The 25,205-nt window shown below is 44.2% G+C and overlaps 1 pseudogene; it reads right to left on the bottom strand.

Annotated features, from left to right (window-relative positions):
* Positions 1 to 19,322: 19,322 nt before the first annotated feature.
* LOC127044441 (olfactory receptor 52R1-like) lies at positions 19,323 to 24,366 on the bottom strand (annotated as a pseudogene).
* Between the last annotated feature and the right edge of the window lie 839 nt (positions 24,367 to 25,205).

Below are 25,205 nucleotides of genomic sequence, written 5' to 3' on the forward strand. Positions count from 1 at the left end.
GATGCTATTCAATATTTTCATCAATGATCTGGAAGCAAACAGAAAATCACTGCAGATAAAATTTGCAAGTGACCCAAAGATTGAACCCAAAGATTGGAGCATTTGGAATGTGGGCCCCATGTAAACAAAATGTTTTAATATAGGCAAATGTAAAATGATCCTCTCAAAACAGGCAACACAGGCCTAGGGCACTATATAATGGACTAGGCCTATATAATGGAACCCAAGGACCCTGAAAAGGATTTAAGGGACATTGTGGACAACAAACTCATCATGAGTGTAGAGCGGGACACTGTAGCATAAAGGGATGATGTGGTGCTCGGATGCATAAACAGAGAGTGGTGAGTTGGAGCCGAGGAAGGATTTTTCCTCTGCACATGGGATTGGTGAAACAAACTGCATCCAGTTCTGGGGTCCCCATTTGAAAAAAAAAGATGTTGACAACTTGGAGACGGGGCAAAAAAGAGCAACAAAAATGATTGGATGATAGAGAAAAAGCCGGATTGTTAGGCATGAAGGTGTATATCTCTTTAACTTATCGAAAAGATGATCAAGTGGAGACTTCCATGTTGAGGAAACCATGGATAATTATGGGCTCTATAATCTACCAGATAAAGGCTGAGCAAGATCAAAGGTCTGGAAGCTGAAACCAGGCAAATTCCAGCTAGAAATTAGGGCCAAATATTTAGCACTAATTAAACATCGGCAGGGCCGGCTCCAGGCACCAGCCAAGCAAGCTCGTGCTTGGGGCAGCAGATTCCAAGGGGCTTCATCCCAATCTTTTATTTTTTTTTTTGCTTCGTCGCTTCGGCCGCCCCTGCAGGTTTTTTTCTTTTTGCTTCGCTGCTCCAGCAGCCCTGTAGGGGGCGGCAGTGCAGAGGACGGGCGCGCCCTGCTGGGAGCGGTGCCAGGTCTGCAGCAAGCCCTGCAGAGCAGCCCGCGTCCTTCCCTGCCCGCCGACCGGAGCACTGCAGAGGCCTCCTGGCAGGCAGCGTGGCAAGCCCCCTGATGAAGGAAGCCCTGGCTGCCCCTCTGCTCTCTCTGCCCCTCGCTGCCCAGGGCACATCTATGGGGCCAGGAGTCCCCCTGCACCCGCGCTCCCTCTGCCCCACAGGTTTTGTTTGTTTGTTTGTTTGTTTTTCCGTTCGCTGCTCTGACCGGCCCGCAGATTTGTTTGTTCCACCCCGCCCCCTTCGCCGCTCCGGCCGGCCCACAGGTTTGTTTGCTTGGGGTGTCAAAAAAGCCAGAGCCAGCCCTGAACACTGGGACACACTGAGAAGGGAAATGTTGGATTCTCCAGTTCCCCATGTTGACAGATCCAGACTGGATGATTTTCTGGAAGATCTGTTTAAAGGGTTGTTTACACTTAAAATGCTACAGACGTGCTGCCATAGTGTTTCAATATAGACACTAATTACATGGATGGAAAGGGCTTCTCCCCTCAGCACAGGTAATCCCTGAGAAGTGGTAGCTGGGTCAATGGAAGAATTCATCTCCTGCTGTCTACACCAGGGCATTGATTATCTAACAAGTTCTTGGAATGTATGGGAGACAATTTTTTGTTGCAGAAGCTGGAGAAAGCAAGTAGGACACAAGCTGTTGTAGACCTGATTTTGATATATAAGAAGGAGCCGGTTGAGACTTTGAAAATGGGATGCAACTTGGGGGAAAGTGATTGTGAAATGATAGAGTTCACTATTCTAAGGAATGAAGTCTAAGGGGAAAAACAATAGAAGACAGGTATTTTTTCAGAGAGACATTAGTAAGGGCACAAGAACAAACTATCCCACTGTGTAGGAAAGATAGGATATATGGCAAGGGATTGCAGTGGCTTGTCCAGGAGATCTTGAATTATCTAAAAAACAAAAAAAGAATCCAACAAAAAGTGGAAACAAGGTCAAATAACAGCGTAGGAATATAAACAAACAACACATGTATGTAGGGGCAAAATGAGAAAGGCCAACGCACAAAACTAGATCAAACTAGGTGGAGACATAGAAGGTAACAAGAAAACATTCTGCAAACATTAGAAGAATGTGGAAGACCAAGGACAGGTTAGGTCCATTACTAAATGAAGAGGAAAAAACAATTAAAAAAAATGTGGAAATAGCAGAGATGTTTAATGACTTATTTGTTTTGGTTTTCACCAAGACAGTTAGTGGTGTTTGGACACCTAACACAGAGAATGCCAGTGAAAATGGGGTAGGTTCAGATGCTAAAATAGGGAAAGAACAAGATGAAGGTTACTTGGACAAGTTAGATGTCTTCAAGTCCCCAGGGCCTGACGAAATGCATCCTACAGTACTCTGAAGGAACTGACTGAGGAGATATCTGAGCCATTAGCTTTGAAAAGTCATGGTAGATAGGGGAGATTTCAGAAGACTGGAAAAGAACACATATAGTGTCTATCTATAACAAGGGAAATAAGGCCAGCCCAGGCATTACAGACCAGTCAGATTAACTTCTGTTTTGGGTAAGATAATGGAACAAATAATTAAGGAATCAGTTTGTAAACATCTAGAAGACAATAAGGTGATAAATGACAGTCAGAATCGTGTCAAAACAACGAGATAGCTTTCGTTGACAGGGTAACAAGCCTTGTGGATGTGGTATATGTAGACATTAATAAGTTGTATTTCCCTCGTGTCTTAATGAGAAGATCATGAGAGCCTGTATCTAGCAGATTAAAGTTAGGTAATAGCCCCTGTCCCTCTGCCCCTTTAACAGACAGAGCCCTGAAATGCAAGAGGAAAGTGTGACAGTCTCTGTGCATTAACACACAGTTGGTTCCTGACATCTGTACTCAGTTGGTGCTCCAAGGGGAATTTTGCCTCACTGGTACTAAGCAAACTATGGTCTTGTATTGCAAATCTACTAACATTTTTCATACTGAAGGATTCACTGTGCCACTGAAATGCACCACCTTGGGGCTGGAGGCCATCAGGCAGGATGAGCAGGGGTGCACAGAAATCAGTGACATTTTGGCCAGTGATTCTTTAGCAAACTCATACCTTATGGCAAGGCCCTGGGATGTGTCATGGCTGTGCAGAGTGGAAAGGACCACAGACTTACTCTCTGTCCTACCAGATCAACGTTGCACAGGGTTTGTCGAGCAGGTGAGCTCCTCAGCGAGAGATGGGTACCTGTGAATTCTGAGATGGAATTGTCCTCCCTAGGAATCCCGCTCAGGTATCCGTGACCCACACTTCTCTCAACCCAGCTTCATCAGCAACATCCCATGCTAAGAGCCGACACAGGCGTGAGCACTGTTCCTAATATAGCTCTGTGTATTCCCTGTGGGGTTCGCTCAGCCTCTAGAGAAGAGAGCATCTGAATGTAAACAGACTGTGGACAAGCATGTCTCCACTTCTGTGCTAATTATCCAGCTTTAGAAGTAAACAGTAATTAAGGAACCTTCCCAAAGAGAGTTGAAAACTCTTGGGCTCTGTGCTGAACCAGAGAGGTATTGGCTGCTCTGCACATTTGTGTGTATGTATTTAAAAATTATAGTTGATGAGTAAGAAAACTAGGGATAAAGCTCACTCTCCAGAGGATCTGATGTCCTGTAAATTCTCAGGATTCAGAGAGACCTGGAGAAAATTGACTAAGATGAGACACAAGCACTTAGAGCAAACACATGGGGCTGTTGCTAAGGGATCAGAGATCAGTACTTCTCATCAGTAGCTAGCATCAAACTGTTTAACACATTTCATTGACTGATCTTCGAAACACCTAGCAAAGGAAAGTCACTATGAACCATCCCATTTCACTGATTAGTAAACTCAGACACGAGGAGACATGACTTGTCCAAGGTCACACAGACACTGACTGACAGAACCCAAGTGTCCTGACTTCCCGTCCATAACCATGGTCTCTCTCTCAGTAAGTGGCCACATGACAACAGGGAAATGGACTCCCAGTCTTGCAGGGCCTGTTCACTGGGACAGAGGGGAGGAATTTCCTGGGTTGCAACATGGAACTGGGAATCGCCGAGCCCTCTGGCAAACCAATCTGGGCCCCTTGTCACAGTGTGAGGCTGTGTCAAGCTGCAATCCTCTCAGGTCTTGCACTTACACAGCTATACACAAATGAGAAAACAATAGAGAGTCTCCAACCAGTTCCCCTCAGCTCCCCAGCCTAGGACCCAAGAGCTTTTCAATCTTGCCCTGGCCAAAAGCCTGACCAGTTCATTTCCCAGACTGCCCCTTCCTCAGTGTGGAGAGGACAATACATCAGCCTGAGCAGATTTCCCTTTTATGTTTCAAACAACATCCTGTAGTAAGTAAAACAATATGAAACATATGTATTAATTACAGAAAGATCGATTGTTTGCATGATTATAAGTAATAGTGTAAAGAACAAAGTTGAAATGTGAGAAATAAACAACATCACAATCTAAGTTCTATACACTAGACAGGCTTTGAATCAAACAGTGTGTGACCCTGATGGTACAAACAATCCACCAATCTTCCATACACAGGCTAGAAGTCCCTTCAGCCTGGAACCACAGCTCCAGTTCAGTCCCAGGTTCTAACGTCCTTCGTGTTGACTTATTTGGGGAGTGAGGCCAAGTGATGATATTGCTTCCACATTTTATAGCTTCTGCCACGTAGAGGGAGCTTCATTTTTCCAAGCAAAAGCCCCCAGCACAATTAGTGGAAAAGAACAGCCATGAGATGGAGTCCAGAGTCACAGGAGATGGTCACATGCCCTTGCATCCTTTCAGAATTTTAAGTACAAAAATGATACAGTACATGGATACAAATAGGATAATCATAGTCAGCAAATCATAATTACACCTCCCCTTTTAGTTTACTGTGGGACTATTAGTTACTGACTGATTCAGAAGCAGTATGTTCAATGCTCTTCACTTTTTGGCCATACAACTCCCAAGTTTTGCAAACATTATAGTCAGGGGCAGCTCCAGGCACCAGCACACCAAGCGTGTGCCTGAGGTGGCAAGCCATTGCGGGGTGGCCTGCCAGTCCCTGTGAGTGCGGCAGTCAAGCTGCCTTCAGTGGCATGCATGCAGGAGGTCCGCTGGTCCCAGAGCTTTGGCGGTAATTGGGCAGCTGGTACACTGAAGGCGCGGGACTGGAGGACCTCCCACAGGCATGCTGCCAAAAGCTGTCTGCCTTTCGTGGTTGGGGCGGCAAAATACATAGAGCCACCCCTGATTATTGTTTTATCCACAGGTGTTCTCACAAAGTTTTGTATGCCTTTCAACACTTTGTACATGAGCCTTGTGATCTCAAAAGTCAGCTATTGTGCTTTCTGTGAAGCATTGTTAACCATTGTGCTTTTCTGTCTAGAAATAACTCAATACATATATTCAACAATACCATAAGGCGTTGGGCTTCAGTTTCCCCCTCGAGACAGCAAATCAGGTATATTATCATTTCCTTCCTATGACAAGCTTCGAGCCTATGAACAGGTGTTAGCTGACAAGCAATAGTCGTGTACGGTGTCTTGTTGATTACTCCTAGTATGGCCAAAATCTTTCCTCCAAAATCATGCTTCACCTTTTCATATGTTTACCATCAGTACCAATTTTTTTGTCATAAGATTTACCATTTGCATTTTGAGATTTAACACCACCAAAAATCTTTTATCACAAGTAGGCATTTCCAAATATTTTTTTATATATAACGCCTTGTGTTTGGATAGTTTGGTTTGTTCAACACCCGTTACGTCTTTCAACTCCTTCCTAGACCTTAACATGTGTTTAGCTACTGGTTTTCCGTTCCCCTCAGTGTGTTCTTCAGTAGGAATCTCAATCTAAGATCATCTTTGGGGTCTTGGTATGCCAGGGTCTGGTGAAATAAAGATGTAAGGGGACTTCCCGCTTTGGCTAGCTCCCTCCCAACCCCAAGGTATGGCCATGCAAAAAATCTACCCCTTCTTCACTTTGGTCACTGACTAATGTGGAGGCCTTCTAAGACCCTCCTTAGATTTTCAACATCTAAATCCCAAGTTGCAAATCATTGTAATTGTAGTGTTAGCCACAAGTGTTCTTGGAAAGTTCTGTGTACCTTTTAACACTTTGTAGATCAGCCCTGTGATCAAAAGTCTGAAAATGTGTGTGACATTATTAATATAACTTGTGATCATATAAGTCATTGTTGCAACCACTCTTTGTATATTTGCAGCAAATATTGTACAAAGGTTGTCATGTGAGGTGTCCATGGAAAGGTTACGATTTGCTAATTATGATTATTATATCTCTCCGTGTGTGTATCAGTTTTGTAGCTGACATTATGAATATTGGCTCTGTACTTGTATATCAGTGTGTTTTAATTCTGAAGGAGCCTTGGTAAAGCATTTGGTCAGTTTCTTGAAAAAGGAATGTGCAAATTAAGTGCCCAGTCAAGAAACACTTAACTGACAATGGGTCCTGGAAGACTCCAATCCACATAAGAAGTCTTCCTGGGCCTATTCAAGATAGCATGTGAGCAATGGCTGCCGCTTGTAAAGCATTGAGTCATGCATGGACATGTGACTTGCCCATGTGACTCCAAACTCCATTTTGCTGTAATTTTCCACAGTAAGAACAAAGAGGGATTCTTACACCTGGAAGAGGCTATAAAAGCAGCTGTCTCATCTCCATCTTGTCTTCAATCCTGCTTCTGACCTCTGGAGAGACTTTGCTTCAGACTGAAGCTCTGAACAAAGGACTGAATGACCCATCCCAGCTAGGGATGTTCCAGAGACTTGATTTGAACCTGCAGTTTACTCCATCACTGCTACAAGCCTGAATCAAGAACTTTAATTATACAAATGGTTCATACAATCAAGCATGAGTTAATAGGTTTTCCACCCATCTGAGTTTTACCCAGAGAGTCGACTTTTTGGCTTCTGGGTCTGAGTGCCATTTAGGGTTGCCAGGTACCCGGTTTTCAACTGGGATGTCCAATCAAAAAGGGCTCTGGCAGTTACTACTGGGACGGGAGGGAGGCAACGGTTCATTAACCAACTGCAGCTTGTGCTCACCTGTGGCCACCTCGTACTGCAGGCACTCTCCTTGTCAGACAGCAATAGCTTCTGTCCCAGCCCCGGAGCAGAGGGATCTCAGCTGGGCACAGGCACCATTTGGGAAGTTAGGGGTCTCTAGCCTGCCTGAGTTTCATACCTGCAGCCTGCTCACAGCCCAAGCCCTAGCCCCAGATGAAGCTGTTCCCTGCAACACAGCTTGAGTGTGATATGTGATGAGTTCTGTGCTTCTCCCAGTTTCTGCCTTTGGGGCAGGGAGTTTGTTTATAAACAGAGGCAGGGTGATTACAATAATAAAAGGCTCGTCATAAAACTAAATTAAGGCTCCTTATATGATCCTAAAAGTGTTACCAGGCACTGCCACTAAAAGACAGGAAACAAAGGGTAGGAATAAATCATGAAAACGGACAGAGGTAAATAGTGGTGTCTCCTAGGGGACTGCACTGGGCCAGTGCTGTTCAACACATTCATAAATGATCAAGAAAAGCGGTAACCGGTGAGGCGGCAAAATTTGCAGACAGTATAAAATTAATAAAGATCGTTCATTCCAAAGAAGACTCTGAAGAATGACAAAGGGATCTCACAAAACTGGGGGAAGGGGAAACTGAATGGTAGATCTTGGAGTCATTGTGAATAGTTCTCTGAAAACATGTGAGCAATGTATAGTGGCTATCAAAAAGCTAAGAAAATATTCAGAATCATTAGGAAGGAGATAGATAATAAGACAGAAAATATCATACTGCCTCTATAAATGCAATGTACATCCAGAGCTTGAATACTGTGTGCGTATCTGGTCCTCCCATTTCAAAAAAAGATACATTGGATTTGGAAAAGGTACAGTAAAGGGGAACAGAAATGATTAAGGGTATAGAACAGCTTCCATATGAGGAGAGATTAAAAAGATCGAGGCTTTGCAGTTTGGAACAGGAATAACTAAGAGGGGATATGATAGAAATTCTATAAAATCATGATCCATGTGGAAAAATTAGATAAGGAAAAAATATTTACTCCTTCACATAACACAAAAACTAGGGTTACCCAATGAAATTAAAAGGCAGAAGATTTAAAACAAACATTTCTTCACAGTCACCCTGTGGAATTCTTTGCCAGGTGATGTTGTAAAGGCCAAAACTATAACAGGAGTCCAATAATAACTATATAAGTTCATGCACAATAGGTCCATCAATGGCTATTTGCCGTGATGGGCAGGGATCCAGCACCATGTTCTGAGTCCCTAGCCTCTATTTTCCAAAAGCTGGGAGGGGGTGACAGGGGATGAATCACTTGATGCTTTCCTGTTCTGTTCATTCCCTCTGAAACACCTGCTATTGGCTACTGTCGGAAGACAGGAGACTGGGCTAGATGGACCAATGATATACCCGGTATGGTCATTCTAATGTTCTTATATAGACCCCACATTGGAGCCCAGTGGCCTAGTTTGCTTTATAGTATTTACTGCTTTGCATTATATTCAGCAGCTCTGATAACTGAAGGGGGGGTGGGGCGGACGTAGCTCCCTTTTATGGACACCCAGCCAGCCAGTAGCTATAAAATCCCTCTTAGTAGTTGTTCTCTACTTGCTTTACCTGTAAAGGGTTACAAGTCTCACTGCTGTGCATAGGTACAAGGAAGTGAGTGGGCATCTGGCCAAAAGAGCCAATGGGAAGGCTAGAACTTTTTACAATTGAAATAAGACTTCTCTTTTGTCTGTCTGTTGTTGTTCTCGGAGAGAGGCAGACAGGGCTGCAGTTATAATGTAAGAAGCTTTGGGCCAGATATAAAAAATCATCTGTATCATACCTGGAAACTACTCATTTGAAACCCCAGATATGTAAGTAGATCAGGAAATGTCTAGGAAAATGCAATCAGGTTTATATCTTTTTATTTCTTTATGGCTTGTGGACTCCTCTGTGCTAACCCCAAGTGCATTTGTTTTGCTTGTATCCTTTAAGCTGGACTTCAAGAACATTATTCTTGATGCTTAATCCTTGGAAGTGCTTTTTTAAAATTTAGCAATAGCCTGAGTTTTCAGATATAATGTCTTTCTTTTTGTTTTTAATAAAATTTACCTGTTTTAAGAACAGGATTGGATTTTTGTGTCCTAAGAGGTTTGTGAACATGTTGTTTAATTAGCTGGTGGCAACAGCTGATTTCCTTTGGTTTTCTTTCTCAGCTTTTCCCTGGAGGGGGTGGGGTGAAAGGGCTTGAGGGTACCCCACAGTGCAGAATTCCCATGTCCGCCTTCCTGGGTTCTCAGAGGGGTTTTGCACTTGGGTGGTGGCAGCATCTACCAATCCAATGTCAGGAAAAGCTGTAACCTTGGGAACTTAATACAAGGGTGTGACGGATTGGATCATGGAACCTCTCCCCTTTGGAGTTGCCAAGACTACTTCTGCCCCTGCTTTCCCTGCCAGCTCAGGGCCCCAGCACCCTGTCTTGCTTAGCCAGACACGCCCGTCTGCTCCAACACAGACCCAGGGTGTTTTAATACCTGGGAGAAGCAAATAACTGTGCATATCTCTCTATCAGTGTCATAGAGGGTGAACAATTTATGAGTTTACCTTGTATACAGGGTAAAACAGATTTATTTGGGTTTAGACCCCACTGGGAGTTGGGCATCTGAGTGTTAAAGACAGGAACACTTCTGTGAGCTGCTTTCAGGTAAACCTGCAGCTTTGGGGCAAGTAATTCAGACCCTGGGTCTTGGATGGAGCAGACGGGCGTGTCTGGCTCAGCAAGACAGGGTGCTGGGGCCCCGACGGGCAGGGAAAGCAGGGGCAGAAGTAGTCTTGGCACATCGGGTGACAGCTCCCATTGGAGGTTCTGTGATCCAACCCATCACACAGGGAAATAATTGTTAGAATCCTTGTGGGCCCCCACCTTCTGTACTTGAAGTGCCAGAGCGGAGATTCAGCCTTGACAGCAGTAATGCAAGAAACGGACAAACCCGTATCCTGTAAGGCATTAGCTTCAGCTAATTAGCATACAGCTTAAAGCCTACAAACTTTAAACTGATAAACTTTGCACAGATACACAGCCCCGCAGAAAACCTCAACTCTCTGGGGAGCTGAAAGTAGAGTTTAAGGTGAAGTTCGGACCACGGGTACATGATTCAACCACAGAAGTGTCCTGGAAATGAACTGACATACATGACAGGTATATGAGATACATCCTGGGCTAGCCTGCTTGCTTGCTGATATATCTTTTCATATAAGTTTCTTAAGGGTTTGATTCTTTGTTTCACTATAATAGGTTTATAAGTCTATATGATAGTAAATTTTGGCTGTAACACAAGGGACCTGCAGGCCACATCCTGTGTGGTGAGCTAAGGCAAAGTTAGGATACACATGTTTTGGACCTTTCACCAAGATAGATGATGATGAACTAAAGCATAAGGTCCATATATGGCTGTGACCTTTAAAATGGAGGATGCTTTGAAGCAGGTTAACAATAGGATGGGCTTTCCTAAATTCAAATCCTTTTAAACTTAACAGGAACACTACAACTTGGAACTTGGAAAGAACTGCTTAGGACAAAAATAACAAATGTAATACCAAACCACAAAAGGGCCATGGTAACAAACTGACATCTATGATAATAAGTTAAAATCATTAATATACTAACCTTTAGGAAAAAGACACCTTAACATTAGCAAGAGAGAAAATACAAACACGGAAAAGGGAAAAAATCCCCAACTGAATATGCATCAAACAGAATCGCATCAGCGTTACATATCGTAAAAGTGGCATTACAGCCCAGGGCCAGTAGGAGAAGGAGATGCCGTCCCTAGGAGGTGTCAGAATGATGGCCACTGGCAATGATGGGGAACGTGATGGTAATGAAGAAGATGATGGCCAACCTTTCAGGGTGTTCTACAGGAGAAGGTGTGAGTATATGGATGTGCAGATGTAGATTCTGTAGTATCTCTGTCTACCTTACTGAGCTGGGGTGTTTGTGACTGTGCTAAATGTATTACTAAAGTATATTTGTAAAAAATAAAGAATTCTTATAGTTTGAGTGTTGCAACTGCGCACATCGAGGTTCTCAACAATATAATAATTTGAATAATACCAGGTCTGATCTTGGGGCAAGAATGTGTCAACCCTGAAAGTGATATTTGGGGATTCTTAAATGATCAATATTATTAATACATAATCCAGAGATCGGGCAACAAGATGTATCTGCCCCTTGCTGTAAACAGCTTGTTCCCACACTCCTCCCAGAGTTGAGATAGAACCCAGGAGTCCTGAGAGGTTCGCTATCTCTGCAAAGTAACTAATGAAGTAAGAACGTACATTAACATTTTAAAGCTAACCAATGTCCCTTAAGTGATTGGCCACAGGATGTGAGAACAACTTAGTATTAGAGCTGAGTGAGTGTAATATTTATTTTATTTTATTTCTTTGACACTGGAGTTGTACACAATGCTCCTGTCAGCTGATTGTTAAGCTATCTTCCAAAAAACTAAGTAGCCCCTGGAATCACGGTTAAAGTTGCCACCCCCACCAAAATCTGAAATGGCTCCCTTGTAGCTGAGGTGGGGCAGGGAGGTGGAAATGATGCAGCAAGTGACAAGGGGAGGGGAATAGAGGAGCAAGTGATAAACGTGGAGCCTTGAGGTGAAGAGGCAGAGCAGGGGAAGTCTTGGGAGAAGAGGTGGGGCAAGGGTGGGTTTCAGGGGTCCAGTTACCAGCAATTAGCAAGGAGGCAATCCAGTGAATGGCACATGAACTGATTCCCCAGTCTGTCATGCTGACACAGCACAGTAGTTTCAGAAAAGGCTTTACTGTCTCTCTGACTGTTCAACAAGTGATTCAGAAAGAGGGCCCAGCATCATGTACCTGGTAAGCTTTGCACAGAGCTCAATCTGAGAGCCAGAGCACCAGGAGAAACCTTTAGGTCCTTTTATGAGTAAAGAACTAGAGCAATCTGTTCTGGATCTGTTTGGTACTCACCCCATAGATGGTGGGGTTTAGTAAGGGGGGGCACCAGAAGGTACACGCTGGCAATGAGAATGTGGAAATGCAGGGATACATAGTGACCAATCGGTGCATGAGAAAGGAGAAGAGAAGTGAGATGTAAGAGGCTAAAGTGACACAGAGATGGGAGCTGCAGGTCCGAAAAGTCTTGAGCCGGGCGTCCTTTGTGGAGAGGCTGAAGATGGCCCTAAGGATCTGGATATAGGACATAGTGATAGAAAACACATCCAGACCCACCACCAAGAATGCCACAGAGAGTCCATAGTAACTACTGATGCTGATGTCGGTGAAGGTCAGCTTCATCATGGCTATGTGCTCACAGTACGAGTGCGAGATGATGTTGGTTCTACAATATGGCCATCTCCTTGCCAGCAAGGGATGGGGCATTACAAGCATGCCACCATGCAGCACCACAACCAGACCGATCTTGCCCACCATGAGGTTTGTCAGGATGGTGGAATGTCTCAGGGGATGGCAGATGGCCACGTAGAGATCCAAAGCCATGGTCACGAAGATCCCAGACCCTATCACTGAGAAGCAGTGAATGAAGTACATCTGGGTGAGGCAGGCACTGAAATCAGTCTCCCTGTAATTGAACCAGAAGATGCTCAGCGCTTTGGGCACAATGGATGTGGAAAGGACCAGGTCCGTGACTGCCAGCATACAGAGGAAATAGTACATTGGCCCATGGAGGCTTGGCTCTATCTTCACAATGAACAGGTTGGTGAAGTTCCCCAAGAAAGTTATGGCATACATGGTGCAGAAGGGGATGGAGATCCAGACATGAGCCATCTCCAGGCCAGGAAAGCCCAGAAGGATGAAGGTGGAGGGGTTGGTGGTGGTGAAGTCATTCATGTTGGAATCTGACATGGAGTAGGGGAGAAGATGTCCAACTCTGAGGCAGAATGTTGTCTCCTGCATATGCCCTACATTCCCCGGATTTCCTGTATGTGCCCAGGCTCTAGGGTGATGGTCACAGTACAAATACCTGGATGGAGAGACAATGTTAATGTGAGACACTACATGCACAACTGGAGGCTGGTCTCATGGGTAAAGCAGTTTGGTCACCATTCACACACTGAAAAATGACATTTTCATTATTTAGGTAATAAGTAATAATTGGAGATATACCAGTCTCCTAGAACTGGAAGGGACCTTGAAAGGTCATTGAGTCCAGCCTCCACTAGCAGGACCAATTTTTGCCCCAGATCCCTCAGTGGCCCCCTCAAGGATTGAATTCACAATGCTGGGTTTAGCAGGCCAATGCTCAAACCACTGAGCTATCCCTCCCCCCCAATGAAGAGAAATGAAATATGAAAAATTGACCCTACTAATGCCAATTCCATATTTTATGGTGCTCCATGCATCAATAATTCCTACACATCTGAAACTGTTTAGTTTAGAGCAGAGAGAAAAAAGCAGGTATATGATAAAGGAGAACAAAGTAAAAGAATGGAACGGATTACATTCAAATGGAGAAAGAGAAAACAGTTCTCAACCAGTACTATCTATAGACCCTTACTGTTCAAAAGGGTTAACTCCCCAAAGCCGCAACATATTTATCAGCAAAACTGCCTGGGAGGAAAAATTTAGACAAAAAATTGGAGTGAAAATTCTTCAAGAAGAGTTTATTAGATAGGTAAAATGCCACAATTCCACCGTCAAGAACGTGGACACCTTTACCTAAAAACCCAGTTCTGTGGCAAAGGGAAAGCAACAGTTAAGGGGGGGAAAGCAGTATATACAAATGGGGGAAAAGAGAATATAGATAGCGAGCAATACAAATTGGATGTTATGAAAATTGATTCGTATGTTAAAGACATCAGGGAAAATCTATGTCTGGCAACGCTAATGATCATAAAACGGAAGTTATTGAAGTACATTAAGAACAAAAGAAATCCTAGAAAAAGTTTAGACCAATTCCTAGAGAGTGAAAGGAAACTTTTTAATGTACCTGAAAAGTTAGATGTGTTCATGAAATAGCTGTGTTCTGCATTTGGAAAGAAGTGGTATGTGGTACTCATATCACATGAGGTGATGAAATGCTTTCCAGTCCATCAGCTGTCAGGGAGAATGTTTGACAGCATCTACAGTAGGACCTTAGAGAGACGAACACCAGAGTTATGCGCTGACCGAACAACCACACATCTCACTCGGAACCGGAGGTACGCGATCAGCGCAGCAGAGCCACAAAAAAAAAAAAAGGCAAATTCAGGACAATTCTGTGTTAATTTTTTTTAATACTTTAAATTTAAGGGCAACTTTAAAAAAATTGAAGCTAAGTAAACAATGTATAATCTGGTAGGGAAATTTGTTAAAAAAAAAGTCTAGGAATATGATTAATGCCAGTCAACAACATGGTTTATGAAAAACATGTCTTGCCATATAAACACAATGTTGTCCTTTAATGAGCGTATATGTTTCATAGATCAAAGGAACCATGCAGATACAAGAAACTTCAATATTTCTCATGCATTTGATTTAGTAGTGGAAAATATTTAGATAAAAACTGAACACTGCACAATATCAGTAGGGCGTACATAAAATGGATTAATAATGGGCTGACAAATCTCAGGAAGCAGTTGTCAATGGACCATTGTCAGTGAATGTGGCTGGTTCTAGTGGGGTTCTTCTAGGCCTGATGCTATTCAATATTTTCATGAATGATATGGAAGCAAACATAAAATCACTGCAGATAAAATTTGTGGACGACTCAAGGATTGGCAGAGTGTGTGCAATGAGGAGGCCAGGGCAGGCAGACAGATTTATCAGCAGTATTTGGTAAGCTTGGCCCATGCAAACAAAAAATTTGAATACAGTCACATGCAAAGTTATCCTCTCAGAATAGGGAATGCAGGCCTGACCCGCAGACTAGGGCACTGTATTATGGAATGCAGGGACCCTGAAAAGGATTTTGGAGTCACTGTGGACAATCAACTCAGCGTGAGCTGCCAGTGTTATGCTGTGGCCAAAAGGGCTAATGCGATTCTTGGATGCATAAACAGGGGAGTGTTGAGTTGGAGCAGGGAAAGTATTTTACCTCCGTACATAGCTTTGGTGAAGCCGACTGTGTCCAGTTCTAGGGTCCACATTTCAAAATGGATGTTGAAAAATTGGCGAGAGTGCAGAAAAGAGCCACAAAAATGAGTGGAGGCTGGAGAAAATGCCGGACAGTAAGATTTCAAGAGCTTCATCTCTTTATTTTCTAAAAAAAGCAACCAATCAAGCGAGACATTCCTAGTCAGAAAAAAATGGGTAATAAAGGGCTCTTTAATCTAACGGAGAAAGGCAGAGCAAGATCCAGGTGAAAATGATGGCCAGATTTTTAGCACGAAGGGAGATTAACCATTGGAATAAACTGCAAAGTGAAGTGGTGGATTCTCCAGCTCCTCATGTCTGGAGATGCAGACTGGATGCTTTTGTGGAAGATCTGCTTGAGGGCTTGTCTACACTTAAAATGCTACATAGCGCTTCAGTGTAGACACCACTTACACAGACAGCAGGGGTCATCCTGTCAGCACAGGTAATACACCCCTCAAGAGGGGGTAACTAGGTCGATAAAAGAATTATTTCATTTACCTCATGGTGTCTACACCAGGGTTAGGTTGAAATAGCTTCACCTCTGAGGGGTATGGATTATTTTGCTGTTGCAAAAAAGGAAAATGCAGTTGCGGGTTGCATTAACAAAGGCATAGAACGTAAGTCATGAGAGGTGATAGTATTCCTCTAATCAGTGATGGTTAGGCCTCAGCTGTGTCTAGCTTGGGTCACCAATGTATAGGAAGGATGTAAAGAAACTGGAAAGGTTCCAGAGGTGACAGCAGAAGATGGTCCAATAGATGGAATACAAATCAGATGAGCAAAGACTGAGGGAACTGGATATGTTTAATTTGGAAAAGGGAAGATTGAGGGGGACATGACAACGGTCTTCAGCTACTTGAAAGGCTGCCCTAAAACAGATGGAGAAAAGTTGTTCTTTCTCACCACAGTGGGTGGGACAAGAGTAAATGGTTCAAACTACAGCAGAGCAGATTTAGAAGAAATCTGAGGAAAAAACTTCCTAACTTTAAGAACAGGAGTACAATACTACTGATACCCTGGGAAGCTGTGGAAGCACCTTCCCTAGAGGTTTTCCAAAGGGGTGTGAATAGCCATTAGTCTTGGATGACTAAGACACAACAGATCCTGCATCTTGGCATGGGGTTAGAGTCACTGACCCTTGCCGTCCCTTCTCTTTGGGTTCAGTACTCCTCTACTCAGCTACCGGATCTGTGGATGTGGGGAAAGCCCTGGATGTGTTAGTCCTTGATTTTAGCAAAGCTTTTATATGGTCTCCCACAGTGTTCTCGTGACAAGTTAGAGAAGTGTGGGCTGGATGAATGGACTATAAGGTGGATACAAACCTGGCTAGATCATTGGGCTCAACGGGTAGTGATCAATGGCTCCATGTCTAGTTGGCAGCTGGTTTCAAGTGGAGTGCCCCAAGGGTCGGTCCTGGGGCCGGTTTTGTTCGACATCTTCATCAATGATCTGGAGGATGGCGTGGACTGCATCCTCAGCAAGTTTTCAAAGGACACTACGCTGGATGGTAGGGATAGGTTACAGAGGGAATTAGATAAATTAGAGGATTGGGCCAAAAGAAACCAGATGAAGTTCAACAAGGAGAAGTGCAGAGTCCTGGATTTAGGACAGAAGAATCCCAGGCACTGTTACAGATTAGGGACCGAGTGGCTAGGAAGCAGTTCCGCAGAAAAGGACCTAGGGGTTAGAGTGGAAGAGAAGTTGGATATGAGTCAACAGTGTGCCTTTGCTGCCAAGAAGGATAACATCATTTTGGGTTGGGTAAGTAGGGGCTATCATACCTTTAGTCCCAGATTTGGACCTTAGCGTCCAAAATATGGGGGTTAGCATGAAAACCTCCAAGCTTAGTTACCAGCTTGGACCTGGTACTTGCTGCCACCACCCAAAAAATTAGAGTGTTTTGGGGCACTCTGGTCCCCCTGAAAAACCTTCCCTGGGGACCCCAAGACCCAAATCCCTTGAGTCTCACAACAAAGGGAAATAATCCTTTTTCCCTTCCCCCCTCCAGGTGCTCCTGGAGAGATACACAGACACAAGCTCTGTGAATCCAAACAGAGTGACTCCCCCTCTCTGTTCCCAGTCCTGGAAACAAAAGCACTTTCCTCTTCACCCAGAGGGAATGCAAAATCAGGCTAGCAAATCCAACACACACAGATCTCCCCCTGATTTCTTCCTCCCACCAATTCCCTGGTGAGTACAGACTCAATTTCCCTGAAATTTCCCAGTAAAGAAAACTTTAACAGGTTTTAAAAAGAAAGCTTTATATAAAAAAGAAAGAAAAATACATACAAATGGTCTCTCTGTATTAAGGTGACAAAATACAGGGTTAATTGCTTAAAAGAAATATGAATAAACAGCCTTATTCAAAAAGAATACAAATTAAAGCACTCCAGCACTTATATTCATGCAAATACCAAAGAAAAGAAACCATATGACTTACTATCTGATCTCTTTGTCCTTACACTTAGAAACAGAAGATTAGAAAGCAGAAACTACTTCTCCAAAGCTCAGAGAAAGCAGGCAGACAGACAAAGACCTCAGACACAAAATTCCCTCCACCCAAAGTTGAAAAAATCCGGTTTCCTGATTGGTCTTCTGGTCAGGTGCTTCAGGTGAAAGAGACATTAACCCTTAGCTATCTGTTTATGACACACACCCCAAATTGCAGACAGTGGGGAAGCTCACTGGCGGCGATTTCCTTCTAGAACTTGAAAATAAACAGATTACTACAACACATGCACCTTTACATATACTACTAAGTATATAACTAACAGACTTCTACATTTTAAGAACACTTTTTAACTACTGAATTCTGGGAAACTCTCACGGGAGAGTGCATTAGCAACTTTGTTAGAAGCTCCTGTGTTGTGCTGAATTTCAAAATCAAAATCTTGGAGAGCTAAACTCCAACGAAGAAGTTTCTTGTTGTTCCCTTTGGCAGTATGAAGCCACTTTAGTGCAGCATGGTCAGTTTGTAGTTGGAACCGCCGTCCCCAAACATATGGGTGTAGCTTTTCCAGGGCGTACACAGTGGTGTAGCATTCCTTTTCACTGACTGACCAGTGACTTTCCCTCTCAGACAGTTTCTTGCTGAGAAACACGACAGGATGGAAGTTGTGATCTGTTGCTTCCTGCATGAGCACTGCTCCTATACCACGCTCGGATGCATCCGTGGTTACTAGGAATGGCTTGTCAAAGTCCGGGGCCCTGAGTACAGGGTCAGACATGAGCGTTGCCTTAAGTTGGGTAAAGGCCTTTTGACACTCATCAGTCCACTTAACTGCATTTGGCTGGGTCTTTTTGGTCAGGTCGGTCAGTGGGGCAGCGATTTGGCTGTAGTGTGGAACAAATCGCCTGTAGTATCCGGCCAAGCCTAAGAAGGATTGGACCTGTTTCTTTGACTTTGGGACAGGCCACTTTTGGATAGCATCCACCTTGGCCTGTAGGGGGTTTATGGTTCCTCGACCCACCTGGTGCCCCAGGTAAGTCACTCTGTTTTGGCCTATTTGACACTTTTTGGCCTTAACAGTTAGTCCGGCCTGCCTGATGCGCTCAAAGACCTTTTCCAGGTGTAGAAGGTATTCGGGCCAGGAGTCTGAAAAAATGGCCACATCATCAAGGTAGGCAACTGCAAATTCTCCCAGTCCAGCTAGTAGACCATCTACCAGCCTCTGGAAGGTGGCGGGTGCATTTCGAAGGCCGAAAGGAAGGACATTGAATTCATACACCCCCGCATGGGTGACGAATGCTGACCTCTCCTTGGCAGGTTCATCTAGCGGTACTTGCCAGTACCCCTTGGTTAAGTCTATTGTAGAGATGAACTGGGCACGTCCCAACTTCTCCAATAGCTCATCGGTGCGTGGCATTGGATAGTTGTCCGGACGAGTTACCGCATTTAGCTTACGGTAGTCCACGCAAAAGCGTATTTCCCCATCTGGTTTGGGTACCAGAACCACTGGAGATGCCCATGCACTGGTAGATGAGCGGATTATACCCATCTGTAGCATGTTCTGGATCTCCCGTTCTATAGCAGCTTGGGCATGAGGAGACACCCGGTAGGGTGTGGTTCTGATTGGATGAGCATTACCTGTATCAATGGAGTGGTATGCCCGTTCAGTCCATCCTGGTGTGGCTGAGAACAATGGGGCGAAGCTAGTGCACAGCTCCTTGATTTGTCGCCGCTGCAGACGTTCCAGGGTGGTTGAGAGGTTCATCTCTTCCACGCCACCGTCTTTTTTCCCGTCGTAGTAGACACCGTCAGGCCACTCAGCCTCATCTCCCTGGACTGTAAACTGTCAAACCTGTAAGTCTCTGGAATAGAAAGGCTTGAGAGAATTAACATGGTACACTCTGGGCTTTAGTGAGGAATTGGGAAATGCTATGAGGTAATTCTTTCAGCCTTCCTTCACAGGTCATGTTCTCAAGACCTTTTATCATTCTTGTTGCTCTTCTCTGGACCCTCTCCAATTTCTCCACATCTTTCTTGAAATGCGGTGCCCAGAACTGGACACAATACTCCAGTTGAGGCCTAACCAGCGCAGAGTAAAGCGGAAGAATGACTTCTCGTGTCTTGTTTACAACACACCTGTTAATGCATCCCAGAATCACGTTTGCTTTTTTTGCAACAGTATCACACTGTTGACTCATATTAAGCTTGTGGTCCACTATGACCCCTAGATCTCTTTCTGCCATACTCCGTCCTAGACAGTCTCCTCCCACTTTGTATGTGTGAAACTGATTGTTCCTTCCTAAGTGGAGCACTTTGCATTTCTCTTTATTGAACTTCATCCTGTTTACCTCAGACCATTTCTCCAATTTGTCCAGATCATTTTAAATTTTCACCCTGTCCTCCAAAGCAGTTGCAATCCCTCCCAGTTTGGTATCATCTGCAAACTTAATAAGCGTACTTTCTATGCCAACATCTAAATCGTTGATGAAGATATTGAACAGAGCCGGTCCCAAAACAGACCCCCGCGGAACCACTCATTATACCTTTCCAGCAGGATTGGGAGCCATTAATAACTACTCTCTGAGTACGGTTATGCAGCCAGTTATGCACCCACCTTATAGTAGCCCCATCTAAATTGTACTTTCCTAGTTTATCTATAAGAATATCATGCGAGACAGTATCAAATGCCTTACTAAAGTCTAAGTATATCAAATCCACCGCTTCTCTCTTATCCACAAGGCTCGTTATCCTATCAAAGAATGCTATCAGATTAGTTTGACAAGATTTGTTCTTTACAAATCCATGCTGGCTATTCCCTATCACCTTACCACCTTCCAAGTGTTTGCAGATGATTTCTTCAATTACTTGCTCCATTATCTTCCCTGGCACAGAAGTTAAACTAACTGGTCTGTAGTTTCCTTGGTCGTTTTTATTTCCCTTTTTATAGATGGGCACTATATTTGCCCTTTTCCAGTCTTCTGGAATCTCCCCCGTCTCCCATGATTTCCCAAAGATAATAGCTAGAGGCTCAGATACCTCCTCTATTAACTCCTTGAGTATTCTAGGATGCATTTTATCAGGCCCTGGTGACTCGCAGGCATCTAACTTTTCTAAGTGATTTTTTACTTGCTCTTTTTTTATTTTATCTTCTAAACCTACCCTCTTCCCATAAGCATTCACTATATTAGACACTCCTTCAGACTTCTCAGTGAAGACCGAAACAAAGAAGTCATTAAGAATCTCTGCCATTTCCAAGTCTCCCATTACTGTTTCCCCCTCCTCACTGAGCAGTGGGCCTACCCTGTCTCTCTGGCTGCCCAGTCAGTGATTCAGGGAAGAGGGCCCAGCACTATGTCACCAGCCAACTGTGCACAGAGCTCGGTCTGAGAGCCAGAGCACCAGGAGAGAAGTTGGATCTCTTTATGAGTAAAGAGCTGGAGCAGCCTGTCCCGGATTTGTTTGGTCCTCACCCCGTAGATGATGGGGTTTAACATGGGGGGCAACAATAAGTACACGTTGGCAAGGAGAATGTGGAAATGCAGGGGCACATTGTGCCCAAACCTGTATGAAAGAGAGGAGAAGAGACCTGGGATGTAAAAGGCTAAGATGGCACAAAGGTGGGAGCTGCAAGTCCCAAAGGTCTTGAGCCGGGCGTCCTTTGTGGGGAGCCTGAAGATGTCCCTGAGGATCTGGATATAGGAGACAGAGATAAAAAACAAATCCAGACCAATCCCAAAGGATAGTGCAAAGAGTCCGTAGTAATTACTGATGTGAATGTTGGTACAGGACAGCTTCACCACGGCCATATGCTCACAGTGCGTGTGAGGGATGATGTTGGTTCTGCAATATGGCCACCGTCTCGCCAGGAAGGGATAGGGCAATGCAAATATGACACTGCGCAGCACCACGGCCAGGCCGATCTTGGCCACCACAGGGTTTGTCAGGATGGTGGAATGTCTCAGAGGATCACAGATGGCCACATAGCGATCCAAAGCCATGGCCACGAAGATCCCAGACTCAATCCCTGAGAAGCAGTGAACGAAGAAGAGCTGGGTAAGGCAGGCACTGAATTCTATCTCCCTGGAATTAAACCAGAAGATGCTCAGCAGTTTGGGCATGGTAGATGTAGTCAGGACCAGGTCACTGACTGCCAGCATGCAGAGGAAATAGTACATGGGTCCATGGAGGCTCGGCTCCGTCCTCACAATGAATAGGATGGTGAAGTTCCCCAAAATGGCTATGTCGTACATGGTGCAGAAGAGGATGGAGATCCAGACATAGGCTGCCTCCAGTCCAGGAATGCCCAGCAAGATGAAGGTGGAGGGGTTGGTGAAGTCGGTTTTGTTGAAATCTGACATGGAGTAGGGGAGAAGGTGTCCAACTCTGAGGCAGAACGGTGTCTAGTGCGTGTACTGTATGATCCCCTGACTTCATGTATTTGACCAATGTCTAGGGTGATGGTTGCTGTACAAATGCCTGGATGGAGAGACCATATGAATATGAGACTCTACACACACTACTGGAGGCTGTTCTCATGGGTGAAGCAGATTGGTCACTCTTCACACACTGAAAAATGTTATTCAGAGAAATGAACTATGTACGATTGACCCTACTAATGCCAATTCCATATTTTATGGTGCTCCGTGCATCAGAAATTCCTGCACGTGTTGGTGTATAAAACCTTAATAGGCATCATCAGGAAACACGAGTGTTCCCACATTGTTCCTTACTACAAGGAAACCAAAGCTACAGAGTCCATGTTTCCTGTTCCTGTTAGAGAGCTTTCCCTTCACCTGCTTCCCTGGTTCTTGTCACGCAGACAGAAAGCAGAAGACCTGCATTCCAAAGTGCAAGCCAATGTTCAGGCAATTCAGTGCTTATTGTGGTTAGTTCCTAGCAAACGTATCCAGAGCGCTACACGCCAGCAGTGTCTGTTTTCCAGTGTTCAGTTCCCAGCTCTGACCCCACTTCCCCATTCCCTCTTCCTATTTCCCTGACCCCACCTCCTCCTCCTTAGCAGGCTCAAATATACCTGCAGTGCCTGCCCCTAGTCACACTTCTTACAACTATAGTGATGTTCTGTTTTCGAGCGTCGTGAGTTGACGTCTTCATCTCACCCCTTTTGTTCCCTATGGGAGCGATAAGGAGTGACGTTGTGTTCTGGACAAGGCCAGGCCTTTCTTCAACTTCTAGGGTTTTTTATGCCTGCCCCATACCCTCCCTTGCACCTCCTAACTGGTTGCTTGGCCTTGCCTTGAAATAAGGAGTTGAGGCGTCTTTATCTGTGCACTCATATACTGTATTTCCACCACGCCCAGTAACATGTTAGCTGTATGCCTTATCTTTTCACATTCTACAAAAAGCCCCATCTGGTTGTGGGAAATGCAACACACAGTCTCTTTGTTCATTGTTCTTCACACATACTAGTATAAGATATGAGAATATCAAAACGTCAACGCAAAGTTCTGTCTCAGGCTGAAAAACAAGCCTATATACTAACAGCTCCCCATTTACCTGATAGCTCAAAATCTGAGAGTGGGAAACAACCAAACGTTTGCCAAATACGCACGGGGGGAAATATCCCAGCTACAATAGACTTCAGGGAAAAGACCCAGACATCATTAATAGCAACGCAATGGAAACACCTGCTCATTCACAGCAGTGTTCAAAAGAAGACAACGTCCGGATGCCTAAGGAATGAGATGTAGAGGAACCTGCTCTGCACATGCGCTCAGTTTTGGTCACTCAGTCTCTCTAAAGAATACAGCAGATAGAAAGGAGATTTCGGAGACAGGCTGTGAGAATGGGGGAGGCTGCCACAATCAGACAGACTGAAAAGTCTGGGATTGTTTAGAGAAGAGATGAATAAGAGGGATATGATAGAGGAGAATAAAATAAAGAATGGAACTGATTGCATTCCGGTGGACAAACAGAGACCAGTTCCCAGGCTGGAATATTATAGACACACAATGCTTCAAAGACACTAATTCCCCAAAGCTGAGACAAATTATCAGCAAAACTGATTGGGAGGAAAAAATTAGACAGAAAAATGGGAATGAAAATTGGAAGTTCTTCAAGAAGAGATTATTCGATAGCTAAAAAGGCACGATTCCACAATCAATAAAATAGAGAATTTTGGACAAAAACCCAGTTTGGTGGCAAAGTGAAGGCACCAGCTGGGGAGAGTGGAAACAATGTATAATAAATGGGAAAAAGGGAAAATAAGTAGCAAATAATACAAATTGGAAGCTATGAAAATGGATAAAGAATGTTAAAATAAACAGGGAAAACTCTATACTTGAAAGAGCTAAGGATAACAAAAAACAGTTTACTAGGTATATCAAGAACAAAAGAAATACTAGAAAAGTTGTAGGCCAATTGCTAGAGGGAGAAAGAGAAACTTTATAATATTTCAGAAGAAGAAGATGTGTTCAAGAAATATTTTTGTTCTGCATATGGAAAGAAGTAGTATGAGGTACTCATGTCACCAAGGTGATGAAACACTTTCCCGTCCATTAGCAGTCAAGGATGATGTTAAACAGCATCTATAGTAAAACCTTGGAGTTACGAACACCAGAGTTATGAACTGATCAATCAACCACACATCTCATTCGGAATCACAAGTAGGCAATCAGGCAGCAGCAGAGCCAAAAAAAAGAGGCAAATACAGGACAGTTCTGTGATCAATGTTATTACGCACATATTGTCGAGCAGGTGAGCTCCTATGCAAGAAATGGTACCTGTGAATCCTGAGATGGAAGCTTCTTCCTTGAGAATCCCCCTCACATAGCTGTTTCCCACCCCTCTCTCACCCCAGCCTCTGCAGCAAGAACCCACACTGAGAGCTGACACAGGGGTGTGCACCATTTATAATATAGCTCTGTGCAATCCCGGGGGGGGTTGCTCAGCCTCTAGCTGATAAGCGAGCACCTTGATGTAAACAGGATGGAGCCAAGCCTGTCTGCCCTTCTGTGCTCTTTATCCACCTTCATGAGTAAACAGTAATTAAGGGACCTTCCCAAAGGGAGATGAGAACTCTTGGGCTCTCCACTGAGTCAGAGAGAAATTGGCTGCTCTGTGCATTTGTGTATATTTAAAAGTTATAATTTATTAGTAGGGATCCATAGGGCCCATTAGTAGGGAAAACTAGGGATTCATAGGGTCTGCTACTATGTAAATGCCCAGGATAGATGGCTAGGTATTAGACAGAGAGATCTGGAGAAAGGTGACTTAGGGTAATCATGAAAACTTTCTGCAGGCTGATGGGGCTGTCACTAAGGGATCAGAGATCAGTAATTCTCATCACTATCTGTCAACATACTGTGCAGCACCTTTCACTGAAGGATCTTCAAAACATCTTGCAAATGAAAGTCACTATGAACATATCCCCATTATATAGATAGGTAAATTGAGGCACAAGGAGACATGACTTGGCCAAGATCACACAGAGATTGAGTGGCAGGATTACAGAATACAGGAATCCTGACTTCCCCGAGGAAACCATGATCTCTCCATTATGTGAAGAGGGCAATGGTCTCCCACTCTGACAGGGGCAGTTCATTGAGTGGGATGCAGAGGAAAGGCTGGACAAGTGGAGCCAAAGTCCTCACCAGCCTCTCCAAGTGAATCTGAGATTTTCAGAACTAGCTGGAGGTTGTGAGCGCCTGTGAGGTGTGAACTCTGGGACTCCACTTCCACTGCCACTC

The sequence above is a fragment of the Gopherus flavomarginatus genome, chromosome 1 (assembly GCF_025201925.1).
Source record: "Gopherus flavomarginatus isolate rGopFla2 chromosome 1, rGopFla2.mat.asm, whole genome shotgun sequence".
Taxonomy (NCBI): Eukaryota; Metazoa; Chordata; order Testudines; family Testudinidae; genus Gopherus; species Gopherus flavomarginatus.